The 16945-nt window shown below is 41.8% G+C and overlaps 1 protein-coding gene across 8 annotated transcripts in view; it reads left to right on the top strand.

Annotated features, from left to right (window-relative positions):
- bcl9 (BCL9 transcription coactivator) overlaps window positions 1–16945 on the top strand; it is a 253860-nt gene that overhangs the window by 76047 nt on the left and 160868 nt on the right. The window contains exon 1 of one of the 8 annotated variants that reach the window (XM_043691453.2): window positions 1507–1831. The exons of the other annotated variants lie outside the window; for them this stretch is intronic. The gene's annotated coding sequence lies outside the window, so the exon portion shown is untranslated. Of the gene's footprint in view, window positions 1–1506; window positions 1832–16945 lie in introns of those variants that run through there. 8 annotated transcript variants of the gene reach the window in all.

Here is a 16945-nt window from a genome sequence, read left to right as displayed (position 1 = left end):
ATGAGAATACCTTGCTAACTAGTCTACAATGAGGAACCTTGTCAAACGCCTTATTGAAGTCCATATAGGTCACGTCCACCACTCTGCCCTCATCAATCCTCTTCGTTACTTGCCCACTACTAATGTCAGGCTCAACAGTCTATAGTTCCCCGGCTTTTCCTTACCACCTTTCTTAAATAGTGGCACCACATTAGCCAACCTTCAGTCTTCCAGTACCTCACCTGTGACTATCGATAATGCAAATATCTCAGCAAGGCAACCAGCAATCACTTCCCTAACGTCCTAAGAGTTCTAGGGTACACCTAATCAGGTCCTGGGGTTTTATCCACTTTTATATGTTTCAAGACGTCCAGCACTTCCTCCTTTGTAATATGGACATTTTTCAAAATGTCACCATCTATTTCCTCACATTCTATATCTTCTATGTCCTTCTCCACAGCTGATGCAAAATACTTGTTTAGTGTCTCCCCCATCTCCTGTGGCTCCACACATAGGCTGCCTTGCTGATCTTTGAGGGGCCCTATTCTATCCCTAGTTAACCTTCTGACCTTAATGTATTTATAAAAACCCTTTGGGTTCTCCTTAACCTATTTACCACAACTATCTCAAGTCCCCTTTTTGCCCTCTCTATTTCTCTTTTAAGCATGCTCCTGCCTCTGTACTCTTCTAAAGATTCACTCGATCTCTGCTGTCCATACCTGACATATGCTTCCTTCTTTTTCTTAACTAAAACCTCAATTTCTCTAGTCATCCAGCATTCCCTACACCTTCCAGCCTTTCCTTTCACCCTAACACTGAAATATATGATACATTTTAGTTTTGCATTTTACCTCTTTTTTTTGTGATTATATTTCTCCTTAATTAGCTTTAGTTTACTGAGGTGCATACTTATGTATACATAGAGAGGGAGTGAGAATCCCTCTTACAGATCTGTGTTGATAGTTTATTAAGGCACATATATTCATACAAATGCAGAGGGTGAGAGAATGATAGTCCTCTGTCAGATCTATCCTGATAGTTTACTGAATTATATGCAATTTATACATAGAAACAGAGAGAGAGTTACAGCCCTCTCACAGATCTATGCTGCTGAGGCTTGTACCATGAACAATATTGGAAAATTTGTCTCATTATCTCAGTGAATTTCATTTGTCTTGTTTTTCCAAATACTGTCTATTGTGGTGATGACTACAATCCAGAAAAGACTGCATGTTTTTTACTGCTCACTCCTCAAAGGAGTAGGAATTATTGCTAATCAGTGATTTTCCCCCGGACTGAAGCAGGAAAAAAAGGGCCACACGTGTGTTTAATCAAATGTACGTGTGACACTGCTATGATGTATGGGGTGGTCGCCTCCTTAAATGGTGTGAGACTGATCCTTATAAGCTTGCCAAGGTGGGTGGAGCAGTCGTTTTAAATCGCTCTTGTGTAGAAAGCTCTGCCTCAGAAACATAAACAGTAATTTGTCACTGACATCAGCTGTACACATTAATCGAATATTGTCATCGTCTTGATGACATTGTGATTGTGGGGATCCTCTGTACACAAAAATTCCTTATTTTTACTCCTTAGTATATTTTCTTCCCCACTACCTCCACCCGTCCTGGTAATGTAAGGTTATTCGTGAAGTCTGTATTACAGGAGTCGAACATTATCATTCTCACCCGAGAGATAGACATGGAGAACGCATCTTCTCCAAAATCAAACTGGTTCAGAATGCAGAGCACTGCATTCCAGCCGTGCCTGTTTATTTAGGGAGCTGGCCTGACTGAGACAGAAAAGCCACTTGCCTGATTTCCAATGTGGCGAAATGCAAAGCAACTCGGGATAGGTAAGCAGATTTATTTTTGGTTTACTCTGCAAATAGTCTCCAGTTTAAAAGAAAACACAACCAAGTGTTGGAATTTTTGTTCTGAATTAAGAAAATTTGAAGTGAGTTCATGAGAAGCTGATTGTTTCATGATTGGTGATTGATTTGCTTATTGCTTATCTGTGACCGAAACAATCTTTTCCATGTAGTATTTAAGACATAAAAGAGGTACAATTGAGCTGTCCTTATTTTGTTCCACCACCCTCAATTAAAGGTGCTATCTGTCAATTTTCTTTCATTCTGCATTTCAGACTGTGGATTCAATTTGCAACAGTAAGTTATCATTTACCTTCTAAGCAAACATCAGTGGGGTCATGTCCCGCCACGTCTATTCCACTAAACACGATTACAAATGTTTGTCTGTGATTCAGACTTGTTCATAGACATTTATTTCCCTACCCTTGTGTGCTGCCAAAGGCTACTGTTGAGACTCCTTAGCATATGTACCTTTTAGTGGAAGGTACTGAGTGATAAATTCTGGTTGGCACTTGCTTGCTTGGAGCCAAAGGTCAAAGTATAGCTTTCCTATTGTTGTCTGCACTAAATTCAGCCAGAAATCAAGATGGATACAAAGAGCAATACAGGACAGGAACAGCTGGCCCTGCAAGCTTGCGCTGACACATTTTGCCCTTCCATATTAAAACTGTCTTCACTTACAGGATCCGTATCACTCTATTCCCTTCCTATTCATATACTCCTCCTGGTGCTTCTTGAATGCTGCTATGTTTCACACCAAAACATCACATGTCTTGCTGTGTATATGACCTAGTAGGCAGATTCTTCAATTAAATGTATCTGAATGCAAGGAGCATGATGGAGAAGGCATGTGAATTAAGGGCGCAGAGTTACACATGGTCTAGCTTTTACTGAGCCATGGCCAAGACAGGGGCATGAATAGCAGCTTAATGTTCTTTGTTACAGGGTTTCTGGATAAGATAGAAATGAGTCATTAAACAGAGAGGTGAGTTAGCAATAGTCGGGATGGTACGGTGGATGGAGCACTGGATGAGGCTATGTGGGCGGAAGTTCAGTACAAAAGAGAAATCAAATTGCTAGGATTTTATTTCAGACCTCCAATCTATGAAGTACTGCAACTCTAATTGTCTTGAGTGAGAGACCTGAAACAGGTGCTTCCAAAATCCAGTTGATATCAAGCAAGGCTGTGTTATAGCCAGCATTCAATTTATAATCTCCTTGACAGTGACTATTCATCTCAAAAAATAAGCTGCTCTTTGGTGTGGAATTAAGTAGCATCTTGATGAAAAACTCTTTAACCTCAGTTATCTCCATGCCAAAGTTGATGTTAAATTTGGGGAATAGAGTGTGGATCAAGCATCTGCTTTGTCTTGGATGGTCTTAAGTTTCTTGAGTGTTTCTGGAGCTGCACTCATTCAGACACATGAGGAATATTTCATCACACTTGTTACAACCCCATCTATTCTTTCTAACTTTTCCTTCAATAACTAACTTTTAACATTAATATATTTAAAAGATTTATCAGAAAAGACTGGGATTCTGTGTATGGTTCATGATTCAGCCAGCTCCACCCTGGAGAGTCAACTGTGACACAAGTTTAGACTTAGCGTCTCATATTTAGAGAGGGTTTAATGAGAGGATCTTAAAAAATTACTTAAAGGAAACCCAGAAATATGCAGGGATACCACAGGACAATCATCACCACATGGTGTGGATGTGGGCGGCATAAATCCAATAAGTAACAGCTATAATAGGCTTAATTTGGAAAATCAGGCTAGGATAGCCCAAGAAATTAAATATGTGTTGGGGAATGGACTGATTGAGCCTATCACAGTGACTGGAGCTGTCCTATAGTGCTAGTTCCAAAGCAAATGGGACAGTTTGTGCGTCAATACCGAAAAGTAAACATAGTCACAATAATGGACTCATCTAGAAGATGGTATAGATGGTGCCGGGAGAGTGATCTTTCTATCCAAGATGTTGACTGATCTCACTTTGTTCAGTGTCCAGGACTTTATTTTTGTAACAATGTGGAAATAGTCCAACCAGGGGAGGGGACAAACTGCAGTCAAAAAAGGTGGCACTGGAAAAGCACAGCAGGTCAGCCAGAATCCAAGGAGGAGGAGAGTTGATGTTTCAGGCATAAGCCCTTCATCAGGAATGTGGTCCTTACTTTCTCCTCAGGGACATACTAGACCTGGTATTGGGGCATGAGCCCAGCCAGGTGATCAAAATTTCAGTGGGGGAGTATTTTGGGAACAGTGACCGTAATTCTGTAAGTTTTAAGTTACTTATAGATAAGGATAAGATCAGTCCTTGGGTGAAAGCACTAAATTGGGGGAATGCTAACTATTCAGAGGACCAGTTCAAAATACGTACAACACAGATGGCCTCCTTCTTCAAGGACCGCAATTTCCCCCCCGACGTGGTCGACGGTGCCCTCCACCGCATCTCCTCCACTTCCCGCTCCTCCACCCTTGAGCCCCGCCCCTCCAACCGCCACCAGGACAGAACCCCACTGGTCCTCACCTACCACCCCACCAATCTCCATGTACAGCGCATCATCCGCCGTCACTTCCGCCACCTGCAAACAGACCCCAGCACCAAGGATATATTTCCCTCCCCTCCCCTATCAGCTTTCCGTAGAGACCACTCCCTCCGCGACTCCCTTGTCAGATCCACACCCCCCACCGACCCAACCTCCACTCCCGGCACCTTCCCTTGCAACCGCAGGAGGTGCAACACTTGCGCCCACACCTCCCCCCTCACTTCTCTCCAAGGCCCCAAAGGAAACTTCCATATCCGCCACAGATTCACCTGCACCTCCACCCACATCATCTACTGCATCCGCTGCAGCCGGTTTGGCCTCCTCTATATTGGGGAGACAGGCCGCCTACTTGCGGAGCGATTCAGAGAGCACCTCTGGGCCACCCGGACGAACCAACCCAACCACCCTGTAGCACAGCATTTCAACTCCCCCTCCCACTCCACCGAGGATATGCAGGTCATTGGACTCATCCACCGCCAAACCACAACAACGCGACGGTCGGAGGAGGAGCGTCTTATCTTCCGACTGGGAACCCTCCAACCACAGGGGATGAACTTGGACTTCACCAGTTTCTTCATCCCCCCTCCCCCCACCTTGTCTCAGCCGAATCCCTCCAGCCCGGCACCGCCTTCCTGACCTGCAGTCTTCTTCTTGACCTCTCCGCCTCCATCCTACTCCGACCTATCACCCTCACCTTGACCTCTTTCCACCTATCACATTTCCAACGCCCCTCCTCCAAGTCCCTCCTCCCTACCTTTTATCTTCTCCTGCTGAACACTCTCTGCTCATTCCTGAAGAAGGGCCTGTGCCCGAAACGTCGAATCTCCTGTTCCCTGGATGCTGCCTGACCTGCTGTGCTGTTCCAGCAATAAAGTTTCAACAACGGAATGCTAACTAACACAATATTAGTCAGGAACTAGGGAAAATAGACTGGGGGCAGCTTTTTTTGGTAAATCCACATCTGGCATATGGGAATCTTCTAAAGACAGTAGATTAGTGTTCAGGACCAGCATGTTCCTGTGAAAATGAAAAAATAAGGATGGCAAGATTTGGGAACCTTAGATAACAAGAAAAATTGAGAGTTTAGTCAAAAAGAAAATAAGAGTTAAACATAAGTTTTAGGAAACTGAAAATGGACAGAGCCCTCACAGAGATAACAAAGATACCAGGAAAACATTATCAAGGATTTAGGAGGGGTAAAAAGAGCCAGGAAATGTCTTTGCCAAACAAGATTAAGGAAAATCCCAAAGTGTTTTATACATATATAAGGAGTAAGATGGTAGCAAGGGAAAGGGTATGTCCACTTAAAGACAAAGCAAGGAGTTTATGCGTGGAGCCAGAGATCCTTAATTAACACAGCATTGGTATTCACAAAGGGGAAGGACATGGTAGATAGTGAGTCTCGAGAGGACATGCTGATGTTCTGGGGTATGTCAGCATAAAAAAGGAGGAGATTTAAAAAGCATTAAGGCAGCCAAATCCAAGGACCTGATGGCATCTATCCCAGAATGCTGAGCAAGGCAGGTGATGAAACTGTTAGGGCCTTGTACAAAATCTGTGCGTCCTGTAGTTACAGTGTAGGTTTGTGAGGATTGGAGAATAACCAACATTGTTTCTTTGTTTAAGCAGAGCAACAGAGATATTCTGGGTAATTACAGGCCTTATGTTAGTGGTAGGGAAATATTTGGAGAAGCTTCTTAGGGATAGGACTTACTCATATTTGGAAAAGTATGAACTTATTAGCAATAAGCACCATGGCTTTGGGCAGAGCTGATACATAATTTCAAAAGGCAATTGGATGTGTAATTAAGAGGAGTAAACTTGCATGATAAAAGGGAGAGACCTCAGTGAAGGGACAAACTAGATTCCTCTGTAGACAGCTGGCACAATCTCAATGGGATGAACGTTTTCTTTTCTGACTGCAATGACTCTGTAATAACCCATTAATTAATTGTGAAATGTAGTCATTGTTATTATAGAGCCAACCATGGAGGCCGTATTTATACACTGCAAAATGCAAAAAATAGCAGTGAAACAGAGAACAGATAATCTATTCCCATTGTCTGAGTAAGGAACAGGTAATAGCAGACATTGTCACAAGTACAGTCCAGGGAAGCATTGAAACAACTGATATTTGGATCTAGTCCATAAGTGTCTCTCCAGTAGGTTCCATTTTGGTTATGGGCAAGCATTTAGTTGATTGAATTTCTACAAAATCTCATTTGTTTTAGGTACTGTGCAATATATCTAATATTTTCATAATTGTTTGTTGCACAAAGAGGTAAACAAAATTCTGTCTCAGGTTTAGCATTTTCTGCACTAGGCATGAGTGGAGACATCTTCAAGGGTCGCTGACTCTCTGCCCCCATCACTGAGGATATGTGCCAGATCAAGCTCCAATCAGCAGCTTAATAACTGTCTGGTGACTTTGGTGGTGAATCCCAAGTATTGATACTGAAGCCAATCTGCAAGAATATGCTAGTTTGAAATCTGCAGCTTCTGGGTCCTAGAAATCATCCTTGGATGCCTTGGCTCAGGCTATGGCTCTGGACTCCACAGACTTGTACTTTCCTACCCATTCCATTCCATTTTAGCAGTTGCTATTTCACTTTTGAAGGGCATAATACAGTATGTCTTCACCATCCCCTACTGTAAACCTAGTGACCCTCAGTGACACCAAGTTGCAGAATTCCAACAGCCTCTCATCCACCCTCAAGGCCGCCATCATCAATGTCTGCAAAACTTTGATTGATCACTCAACCAGGAAACACCAAGAGTAGTTTGATGAGAATGATGAGGAGATCAAAGAACTCTAAAGGGAAAATCGCATGGTATTTCTGAGTGGAAAACAGCAGCCACACTCGGAAAAGAAAGGCAGGCTTACAGGTGATTGAAGACCAAAGTCCAATAATGAACTCACAACCTTAAAAAATAGGTGGTGGGTGGAGAAAACACTGGAGGCTCAATGAATGGCCAATATTCATGATGTTGTCATGAAGTTGAAGGCATGTACTGTACCTTTAAGAGAGAAAGAATGCTGTTCTGAATTGAAAAATTTCAAGCACCTGTGCATATGACTAGATGGCTGTCCCAGAGTACACTGGAAATTGGAAAATATGTAACATTTTGCTGAGAAATTGGTACCTGAGTTTTGGTTGCTGTTTTGACAACAATTCAAATTGAATCAATCCGTTTAAATTATGCCCCACGATACTAAAACCCAATTGATTTTGGTTCAATGTTAGTAAAACAATAGATTCAATGAGATGATCTGATGTTGGGGATATAAAAATGCGGATATTTTGAGAATTGGAGAGAGAGCAACTGCCATTGAAATAGAAGTGCCTGGAGAGCTAACATTGTGCTCTCTAAGAAATTAGGAAACATTATCTATCAAAGGTACCTTTTTACATGAAACATACTCACAGTAAGAAAAAAGAAGACGACCCAGCAAGATTCTCAGCTGGAAGAAGAATTGCACAGAAGACAACAGTGGCTGTGTGGTTTTGAAATTAAGTTGATGTAATTTTAACAAGTGTCTTACTGGAAGTGCATATTGGGTTGGAGTCTGATAATAAGCAGTTCAGAGAAAGGAGCGCTTAGAGTTGTGAATAGTTGCTTAATGTTTCCTCTTGGAGTTAAAATAAAACTGTTATTGTCTTTAAATAGTAGAATCTTGGAGTTCCCTGTCACTCATATTTTAACAGATTATGAAGCGAGGTGAGCTTTTCTGCTCGTTTGGGTTTAATTAATAGAGGGGTTCACCACTGTGTCGAAAAAGAAAGGCAGGCCTACAGTGATTGAAGACTAAAGTGCAATAATGAACACACAACATTTAAAAAGCATGTGATGTGTGGAGAAAACACTGGTGGCTCAATAAATGGCCGACAATCATGATGTGCAGGTGGTGTCTAGAATTTTACCTCACCGATGTTTGGCTAATCGGCTTATAATTTTCCATCTTTTGTCTTGATCCTTTCTTGAACAAGGGGGATTATAACAGTGATTTTCCAATCATCTGGGACTTGCTCTGACTCCTGTGACTTTTGAAAGATCACAATCAATGTCTCTGCTATTTCTTCAGTCACCTCAAGAACTCTTGGATGCAGCCCATCGGGGCCAGGAGGTTTATCAATTTTTTGACCTTTTAGCTTTTCTAACACTTTCACTTTTGTAATGACTACAATGCTCAACTTTGCCCCTTGACTCTCCTTAATTTTTGGGATAGTACCCATGTCTTCCACTGTGAAGACTGACACAAAGTATTTATTAAGTTTTTCAGCTATTTCCTTATCTCCCATCACTAGCCTTCCTTCATCGATTTGGAGCAGCCCAATTTCTACTTTTGCCTCTCGTTTGTTTCTTATATATTGAAAGAAACTTTTACTATCATCTCTAATATTATTGGCTAGCTTACCTTCATACTTGATTATTTCCTTTCTTATTTCTCTTTTTGTTATCCTCTGTTTGTTTTTGTAGCCTTGCCAATCTTCTAATTTCCCAGTGCTGTTGGCCACTTTATAGGCTCTGTCTTTTTCTATGATACATTTCCTGGCTTTCTTTGTCAGCCATGACTCTCTGATTCCACCCACCTCCGCCACCGGAGAATCTTTCTTTTCTTTGGGATGAACCTCTGTACTATGTCCTCAATTACACCCAGAAACTCCTGCTATTGTTGCCCTACTGTCTTGCCTGCAAGGCTCTGCTTCCAGTCGATTTTCATCAGTTCCTCTTTCATTCCATTGTAATTACCTTTATTTAACTGTAGCACCATTACGTCAAATTTTGCCTTCTCTCTTTCAAACAGTAGACTGAACTCTACCATATTATGATTATATTGAAATCCCCCTGATCACTGTAACTTGGTCTTTCCACATATCTTTTCTGTCTCCTGGTAGACCTTTTTCACTCAAGTGTTGGAGATTGAGGAGTGACCTTATAAAGCTTTAAAAAGTCATGAGGGATATAGGTAAGGTGAACAGCAGATGTCTTTTCCCTAGGGTGGGGGTTTGAAGACTAGGAGGCACATTTTTAAAATGAGAAGGGAAAAGAATTTGAGGGACAACTTTTATACAGAGAGTGTGGAATGAACTTCCAGAGGAGGAGATGGATTCAGGAAGTTACAAACTTTAAAAGACATTTGGATAAGTACATAAATAAGAAATGTTTGGAGGGATATGGGCCAAGTGCAGACAGGTGGAAATAGTTTGATTTTGGATTATGGTAGGCATGGACTGGTTGGACCGAAGAGTTTGTTTCTGTGCTCTATGACTCTATAAAACCCCTTGTTGTTTTGACCACTCTTACTAAATCGACTCTCCACTTTCTCTGCAGTGAACAACCATCAATTCTTCAGCTTTTCCACAGTGCTTTCTTCCCTAGTACTATTACCTCCCTGGTACTAGGATGTTATGGCTACTCTCTAATAGTTTAACATCCTTCTTCATGTCAGCTGCCCAGAAATGTTCCAGCAGAGGTCTAACCACTGATTTGTAAATGTTAACTATTATTTCCTTGCTTTTGTGCTCTCAGGTGTCTCTCATTGCTTTTTTGAATAGCTTGATTAACTTGTCTTGCCACCTCCAAAGATCTTTGTGTTTGCACCTCCCCAAGTCCTCTCTGTCCATGCTAATACTTGAAAACTAAATCATTTAACATTCACTATTTATTTTCATTTTCCTTTCTAAATGAGTTACTTCACACATCTCTGCATTAACCTTTTAATGGTGTGAGTTTGCCAGAGTTTGTCTATGTCTTCTGGGGTCCGCCACTATCTTTTTCACCATATAGTAACTTTCTAATCTTTGTGTTCTCTGCAAATTTTGACATTATGACCACCATCCATTACACAACACATATCAACCTATCTCAATAAGGTCCCTGGTGATCTGCTACAATAGTGTGAGTTTGTTTTCATCAGGGTATTCATACTTGCTATGGCAATGATTATGTTAGTTTTCATAAGAGCTAGGTATGAGTAAAATAATGTTGAAAGATTCAACAGAGGTTTATTACAGCTGCAGATGTAAGTATACATTATGACTTCAGTGACTAGGTTATGTACAGATTGTAATGAGGTTAGTCATGTGGACATCATAGAATATGAGTTCCTTGGTTGGACTAGATTAATAGCCCCAATCAAGGAGGCCTGGCTGACAGATATAAACACAAGCATCAAATGTTATGTTCACTCAGAGCTGGTTCTGAGAGATCTGGATCAATGTCAAATATTCTCCATGTGTAAGTAAAGGGTGACAGGATGCCAACCTCTGTGAAGTTGTTTCAGGCTATTATTAAGCTATTACAGTGTGTCATGTTTCAAGTAGACTCTGTTAAAATTGGGAGTTTGAGACCTTTGTGACCTAAATGGAAGTGTGATATTGTTGCCATAACAGAAGCATGGTTGAGGGAAGGACAGGACTGGCAACTCAATGTTCAGGACTATAGGATCTTGAGGCGAGAAGAGGAGGATGTAAAAAGGGTGATGGAGTAGCACTATTAATTGAGGAATCAATTACTGTAATAAGGAAAATTGATAGCTTGGAAAGGTCTTCAGGTGAGGCTTTGTGGGTAGAACTTAGTGATAGCGAGCACAACACAACATGTTTCTGTCCTTCCCTCAACCATGTTCCTGTGATAACAATAATATCACACATGCATTTAGGTACAAAGGTCTCAAACCCAATCTTAATGGAGTCTACATGACACATGACACACTATGGGAAGCACACTGCTCTTTGTAACAGCTTGATAATAGCCTGAAACACCTTCACAGAGGTTGGTACAGACGAGGATTTGGGGAAGGCAAATAAAGCAGGACCTACCTAAAATTGACTGGGGCAGCTCCTTGCGGGCAAGTCTACAGCAGAGCATTGGGGGGTGGGCATTCAAAAAGGAGTTGGGAAGAGTACAGGTTCAACAATGGGTCAGGCAGCATCTATGGAGGGAAAGCAAGCTAAAGTTTCGAGTCTAGATGACTCTTCATCAGAGCTGATTTGAAGTGTGGAAGGAACAGTATTTATGCAATAGTGGGGGGGGGGGGGGAAGGAAAGTTAGAGTGCTGGGGGAGAAAAGATGTTGATACTTCAGATTAATTGATTGGAATGTGACAATTGCAGAACTGCCAGACTGGAAAGAGCAGGCAGTCTCACTAGTATTGGAGGAGGGGAGAAAAAACATGGTGACAGAGAATGTAACACATAATGCTAAAAGAATGGGAAGGAATGGGTTCACAATTTGAAGGTATGGCTGGATTGGCTGAGCAGAGGGCAATTATCATGAATGACTGATGCCCCTTGAAGAAACATGTACCTCAAAAAGAAACACGGAACTGTACAGCACAGGAACAGGCCCTTTGATCCACAGTGTTGTGCCGAACATGATATCAAATGAAACTAATCCCTTCAGCCTGCCATTGGTCCATATCCCTCCATTCCTTGCATACTCATGTGTTTATCTATAAGTCCCTTAAAAGCCCTTATCGTAACTGCCTCCATCTCATTTTAACTCTGGAAAAAAGATTCTGATGGTCAAACCTCTATGCATCTCATAATTTTATGAGTTTCTATTAAATGGGGTGGCACAGTGGCTCAGTGCTTAGCACTGCTGCCTCACAGTGCCAGGGACCTGGGTTTGATTCCAGCCTCTGGCGACTGTGTGGAGTTTGCACATTCTCCCTGTGTCTGTGTGGGTTTCCTCCAGGTGCTCCAGTTTCCTCCCACAATCCAAAGATGAGCAGGTCACGTGAATTGGCCATTCTAAATTACCCATAGTGTTAGGTACATTAGTCAGGGGATAGGGGTGTGGGTCTGGGGTGGGTTACTCTTCGGAGGGTTGGTGTGGACTTGTTGGGCCAAAGGGCCTGTTTCCATACCGTAGGTAATTTAATCTAGTCTAAATCTCCTCAGAGCCTCTGCAGCTCAAGAGAAAACAACCTGAGTTTTTCTAACCACTTTTTACAGCTAATACCCTGTAATATGAGCAGCATCCTGGTAAACCTCTTCTGCACCTTCTCCAAAGCATCTGCATCCTTCCTGTTATGTGGTGACCAGAATTGAACTGTACTTCTTCAATAAATCTACACCTCTCAAAGCAGCTTCTACCTTTCAAAAAAATTTGTACCTCTCAAAGCTGGATGTGTTTTGTGTGCTGAAGCTGACCTAGGAGAGACAGAAGAATGGTATAACATGGGGTCAGTGACAGAAGAGTTCAAAAAAAGGGAGATGTTCCACGTGTGCAGAGGTCCAAGACATCCAACGTATGTACGCTGAGAAGGCTATGGGAGCAACAGTTGTGAAAGTCAATGGAAAGAGTCAGGCACTGAGGATCCAGCTGCTGAATCCAAGAAGTCCAAATAAGTAATAGTCATGACCAAGGACAATGAATGATCGAATGCCAAATCCTACCTACTGCACTGCTCTCCTCAATCACTATTTAGATCATCACAGTCTTATCACCCACTAGCCTGATCTCAATCTATCAGGACACTGTACTCTCACACATTTACCAATGCTCCCAGGTTCTCATAACCGTATCTGGTAGTTTTCACCATTGTTCCCTCTACGTTGTTGAGATGTTTGGTGGGTCTCTGCATGGCGATTAGCATGGGGACATATTGACCTCTGGTTGTGGAAAGTACTGCCTCATATGGATCTTGGAGATCTGCCCAGTGGCAGGAAGCATGAGATAGAATGTAATGTATTACACAGTGCCAGCTATTCAACCATAAGAGCCACTTCACCCCAAACTATTGTATGATGTTTTCTGTTGCAGGACATGGTAGCTGAAGAAAAGAGGAACATGTCCACTTTCATGTCCTCACACTCATCATCCCACACTCTCCTCTGATTTATAAATTATACATTGTGAAGGCATGAACCCCTTGCTTTCTCCTCTCACCACAACCTTACCTTTGTCCCTCCCTCTGAAGATTCCAAAGAAGAGCAGCTGGAGTGTGTTATCCTTTGAGTGGCTTGCCATACCTGATCTGCTTTGATCTATCAACCATCACCCACAAACTGCTGCTTCCAGTCTGAAGTCCCCAGTTTATCCCTCCTGCCACTCATCTGCAGGCCTTCCCAATTGAAGTCCAGCCAGCCTCTTAGTCTGTCTAGGTTGAGGCCATGAAATGGCGTCAGAAGTTCAAATAAATCCTGCTGTTGAATTCAACAGGGCTTCCACGTCAACTTATCAAGCGTACAGTAGTCCTCAGAACCGTGCTGTGTAGTAAAGTGTAGTCAAGTAAAGTTTTAAGATGTTTACTGATGACTTTTTTTGTAATAAAACTTTCATTATAAAAATTATTTTATTATAAACATTCAAACAAATTCTTCAAACATCTAATCTCTTATTTCAGCATTTCATTCACGAGTTTAATCCTGTCTATAAATAAAACTATTTGTATTCATAGCCACATAGTATCATAGACTTCCTAATCATTTTGAGGTCAAACTGTGACCTTACAGAAACACTACTCTGATGATGATGGATTGTGAAATCAGTCACGCAACACAAATCCGATAATGGTAACCCTCATTATTATGTCAACAGACAGTGGGAAATAGCAAGCACTGAATTTCTTTGTATTACACTATTTAAAAAAAACACCAGAAGATCTAAATGCCTTTATAACATGATGGCTCCAACTAATTTATTCATTTTTTTAAGCACATTCATTTCTACTTTGAACAACCCCAAGAGATTATAAACAAGGTTCTGCATGTTTTTATGGACAGCAGATTCTGTGAACTGCAGATGCATTAACTCCATCACTGCTACTCTGCTCAGTCCCTGGTTTGGGGAAAGGACGTTCAGAGTCACGACCCTTTGCTATTTTGGTCAGATTCCTCTCAAACATTGCAAAAATTCATGTCATAATGCTCCATAAAGTCACTCTTCAGCTGTTTTTCTCTCTAGAGGAAAGATTTGCAGGCAGATCAATCATTCCTGATTGATATATCCTCACATCTTCAGTATTGTTTTACTGAATCATTTTATTATCTTTCCAGCATAAAATTGTTGATCAATTCCATGAGTTACTTTTGACCCAGTCTGGTGATGGCACGGTGGCTCAGTGGTTAGCACTGCAGCCTCACAGCACCAGGGACCTGTTCAATTCCAGCCTTGGGTGACTGTCTGTGTGGAGTGTGCACATTCTTCCTGTATCTGTGTGGGTTTGCTTTGGTTTCCTCCCACAGGTCAGGTGAATTGGCCATGCTAAATTGCCCATAGTGTTAGGTACATTAATCAGAGGGAAATGGGTCTGGGTAGGTTACTCTTCAGAGGATTGGTGTGGACTTGTTGGGCTGAAGGGCCTGTTTCCACACTGGAGGGAATCTAGTCTATTCTGACACACAGCAGCATTTAATAGGAATCTTAGTGCTCACCAGAATGAGACACAATACTCCACTTGTAGCCGAACCTGAGCCTTATAGATGTTCAGCATGAATTCCCTGTCTTTAAACTTGATGCATGTAATTTTGAAGTTCAATGTCCCGTTTGTTTTGTTAATGATCTCTTAATATATTCTCCCATCATCAAAGATCGAGATGCATGCACTCTCATGTCAATATATCCTTGCACACTATGTTCTGTATATTTTACCAGAACTATCACTGTGTTTGATTTGTGGTCCAAGTGATGTTCTGTATATGTTTAACTTAACGTCTTGATAGTTCAGTTCTACCCATCGAAATATGGATACCAGTGCTAACATCTTCGTTTCTTTAACTGACCTTGTTACCCTACATCACTACTTCCTATTTCTTAAAATACATCAACTTACTTTCCAAAGACTATATGGCACACTTGAACCCCTTGGCATAATATACAAGCGACACCCTGTCAATACTGATGTCAAATTTGCCGACTGCACACCCAACTTTCCAAGTTCATTCATATCATGTTTTGTTGCAGTCCTCCTCTATAGTTACTACACAGCCCCTTTTGCAGTCATCAACAGTCTTGAAATCATGTTTCTAATTCCTGAATCCTAAACTATTTATATAAATGCTGAATCATAAAGAATACTATTCCATACCTTTTCCAATTTGAGCTTTAAGCCTACTTTTAATTCCATCTTTCTTTTGTAGCTGACTTGGTAACTATCCTGCAGCTGATTCTCTGATTATGTATGTTCTGACCTCAGCCATCAGTTACTGTGCAGGAACTTATGAGGGTATTTGGAAATCCAAGTACGGCTGTAAAGGACATTGGTTAGGCCACTGTTGGAATATTGCGTGCAATTCTGGTCTCCTTCCTATTGGTAGGATGTTGTGAACTTGAAAGGGTTCAGAAAAGATTTTTTTAGATTCCCTACTGTGTGGGAACAGGCCCTTCGGCCCAACAAGTCCACACCAACCTCCGGAGAGTAACCCACCCAGAGCCATTCTCCTACATTTACCCCTGACTAAAGCACCTAACACTATGGGCAATTTAGCATGGCCAATTCATCTAACCTGCACATCTTTGGACTGTGGGAGGAAACCGGAGCACCCGGAGGAAACCCCACGCAGACACAGGGAAGAATGTGCAAACTCCACGCAGACTGTCGTCCAAGGCTGAAATTGGACCTGGGACCCTGGTGCTGTGAGGTAGCAGTGCTAATCACTGAGCCACCATGCCATCCCTGTTGTCAGGGTTGGAGGATTTGAGCTATAGGGAGAGGTTGAATAAGATGGGGCTGTTTCCCCTGGAGCGTCGGAGACTGAGAGGTGACCTTATAGAGGTTTGTAAAATCATGAGGAACATGGATAGGATAAATAAACAAAGTCTCTTCCATGGGTTGGGTGAGTCCAGAACTGGAGGGATTAGAGTGAGTGGGGAAAGATATAAAAGAGAACTAAGGGGCAGCTTTTTCACACAGAGGTGTGGTACATGTATGGAATCAGCTGCCAGAGAAGTGGTGGAGGCTAGGACAATTGCAACATTTAAAAGGCATCTGGATGGATATATGAATAGGAAGGGTTTGGAGGGATATGGGTCGGGTGCTGACAGGTGGGACTAGATTGGGTTGGGATATCTTGTTGGCATGGGCGAGTTGGACTGAAGGGTCTGTTTCCATGCTGTACCTCTCTATGACTATATTGCTGATTTATCTAATTTAGTTTTTATTTAGTTATTTCAAGTAAGTTAGGAATGCTTTTGAAGCATGTCCTTCGCTTTTGGAATCTGCTGATGGTTAAATTTTTAGTTTCTAGAAGGTTTTTCAAATTCCATCTTTGAGTAAGGATTTCATTTTTTTTACCATTAGCATTGGCTAACCGATCTCTAGTTCCTTGCATACATTATATCCCCTTTTACATTAGGAATTATACCAGCTGTCCATTAGTTCTCTGGCATTATTCCAGTTCTTTTGAATTTTCAAGTTTTATGTCTATTACAAAGCTCCATCCATAGCTGTAAATATCAGGCCATGTATTGCCTCTGGTTTGTTAGTTCAGGCCCACAATCCAGGTACCATAACCTACAATCTAAGTATCAGTAACTATAAATGCTTGTGCAGTAATCCTCACATTGGCTGGAGGTTTAGTTTGTAGGATCATCTGGGTTTC

The sequence above is a fragment of the Chiloscyllium plagiosum genome, unplaced genomic scaffold, assembly GCF_037043375.1.
Source record: "Chiloscyllium plagiosum isolate Xiang-an unplaced genomic scaffold, Cpla_swu_hap1 HiC_scaffold_6, whole genome shotgun sequence".
Taxonomy (NCBI): Eukaryota; Metazoa; Chordata; class Chondrichthyes; order Orectolobiformes; family Hemiscylliidae; genus Chiloscyllium; species Chiloscyllium plagiosum.
This window is presented reverse-complemented; position numbering and strand designations above follow the sequence as displayed.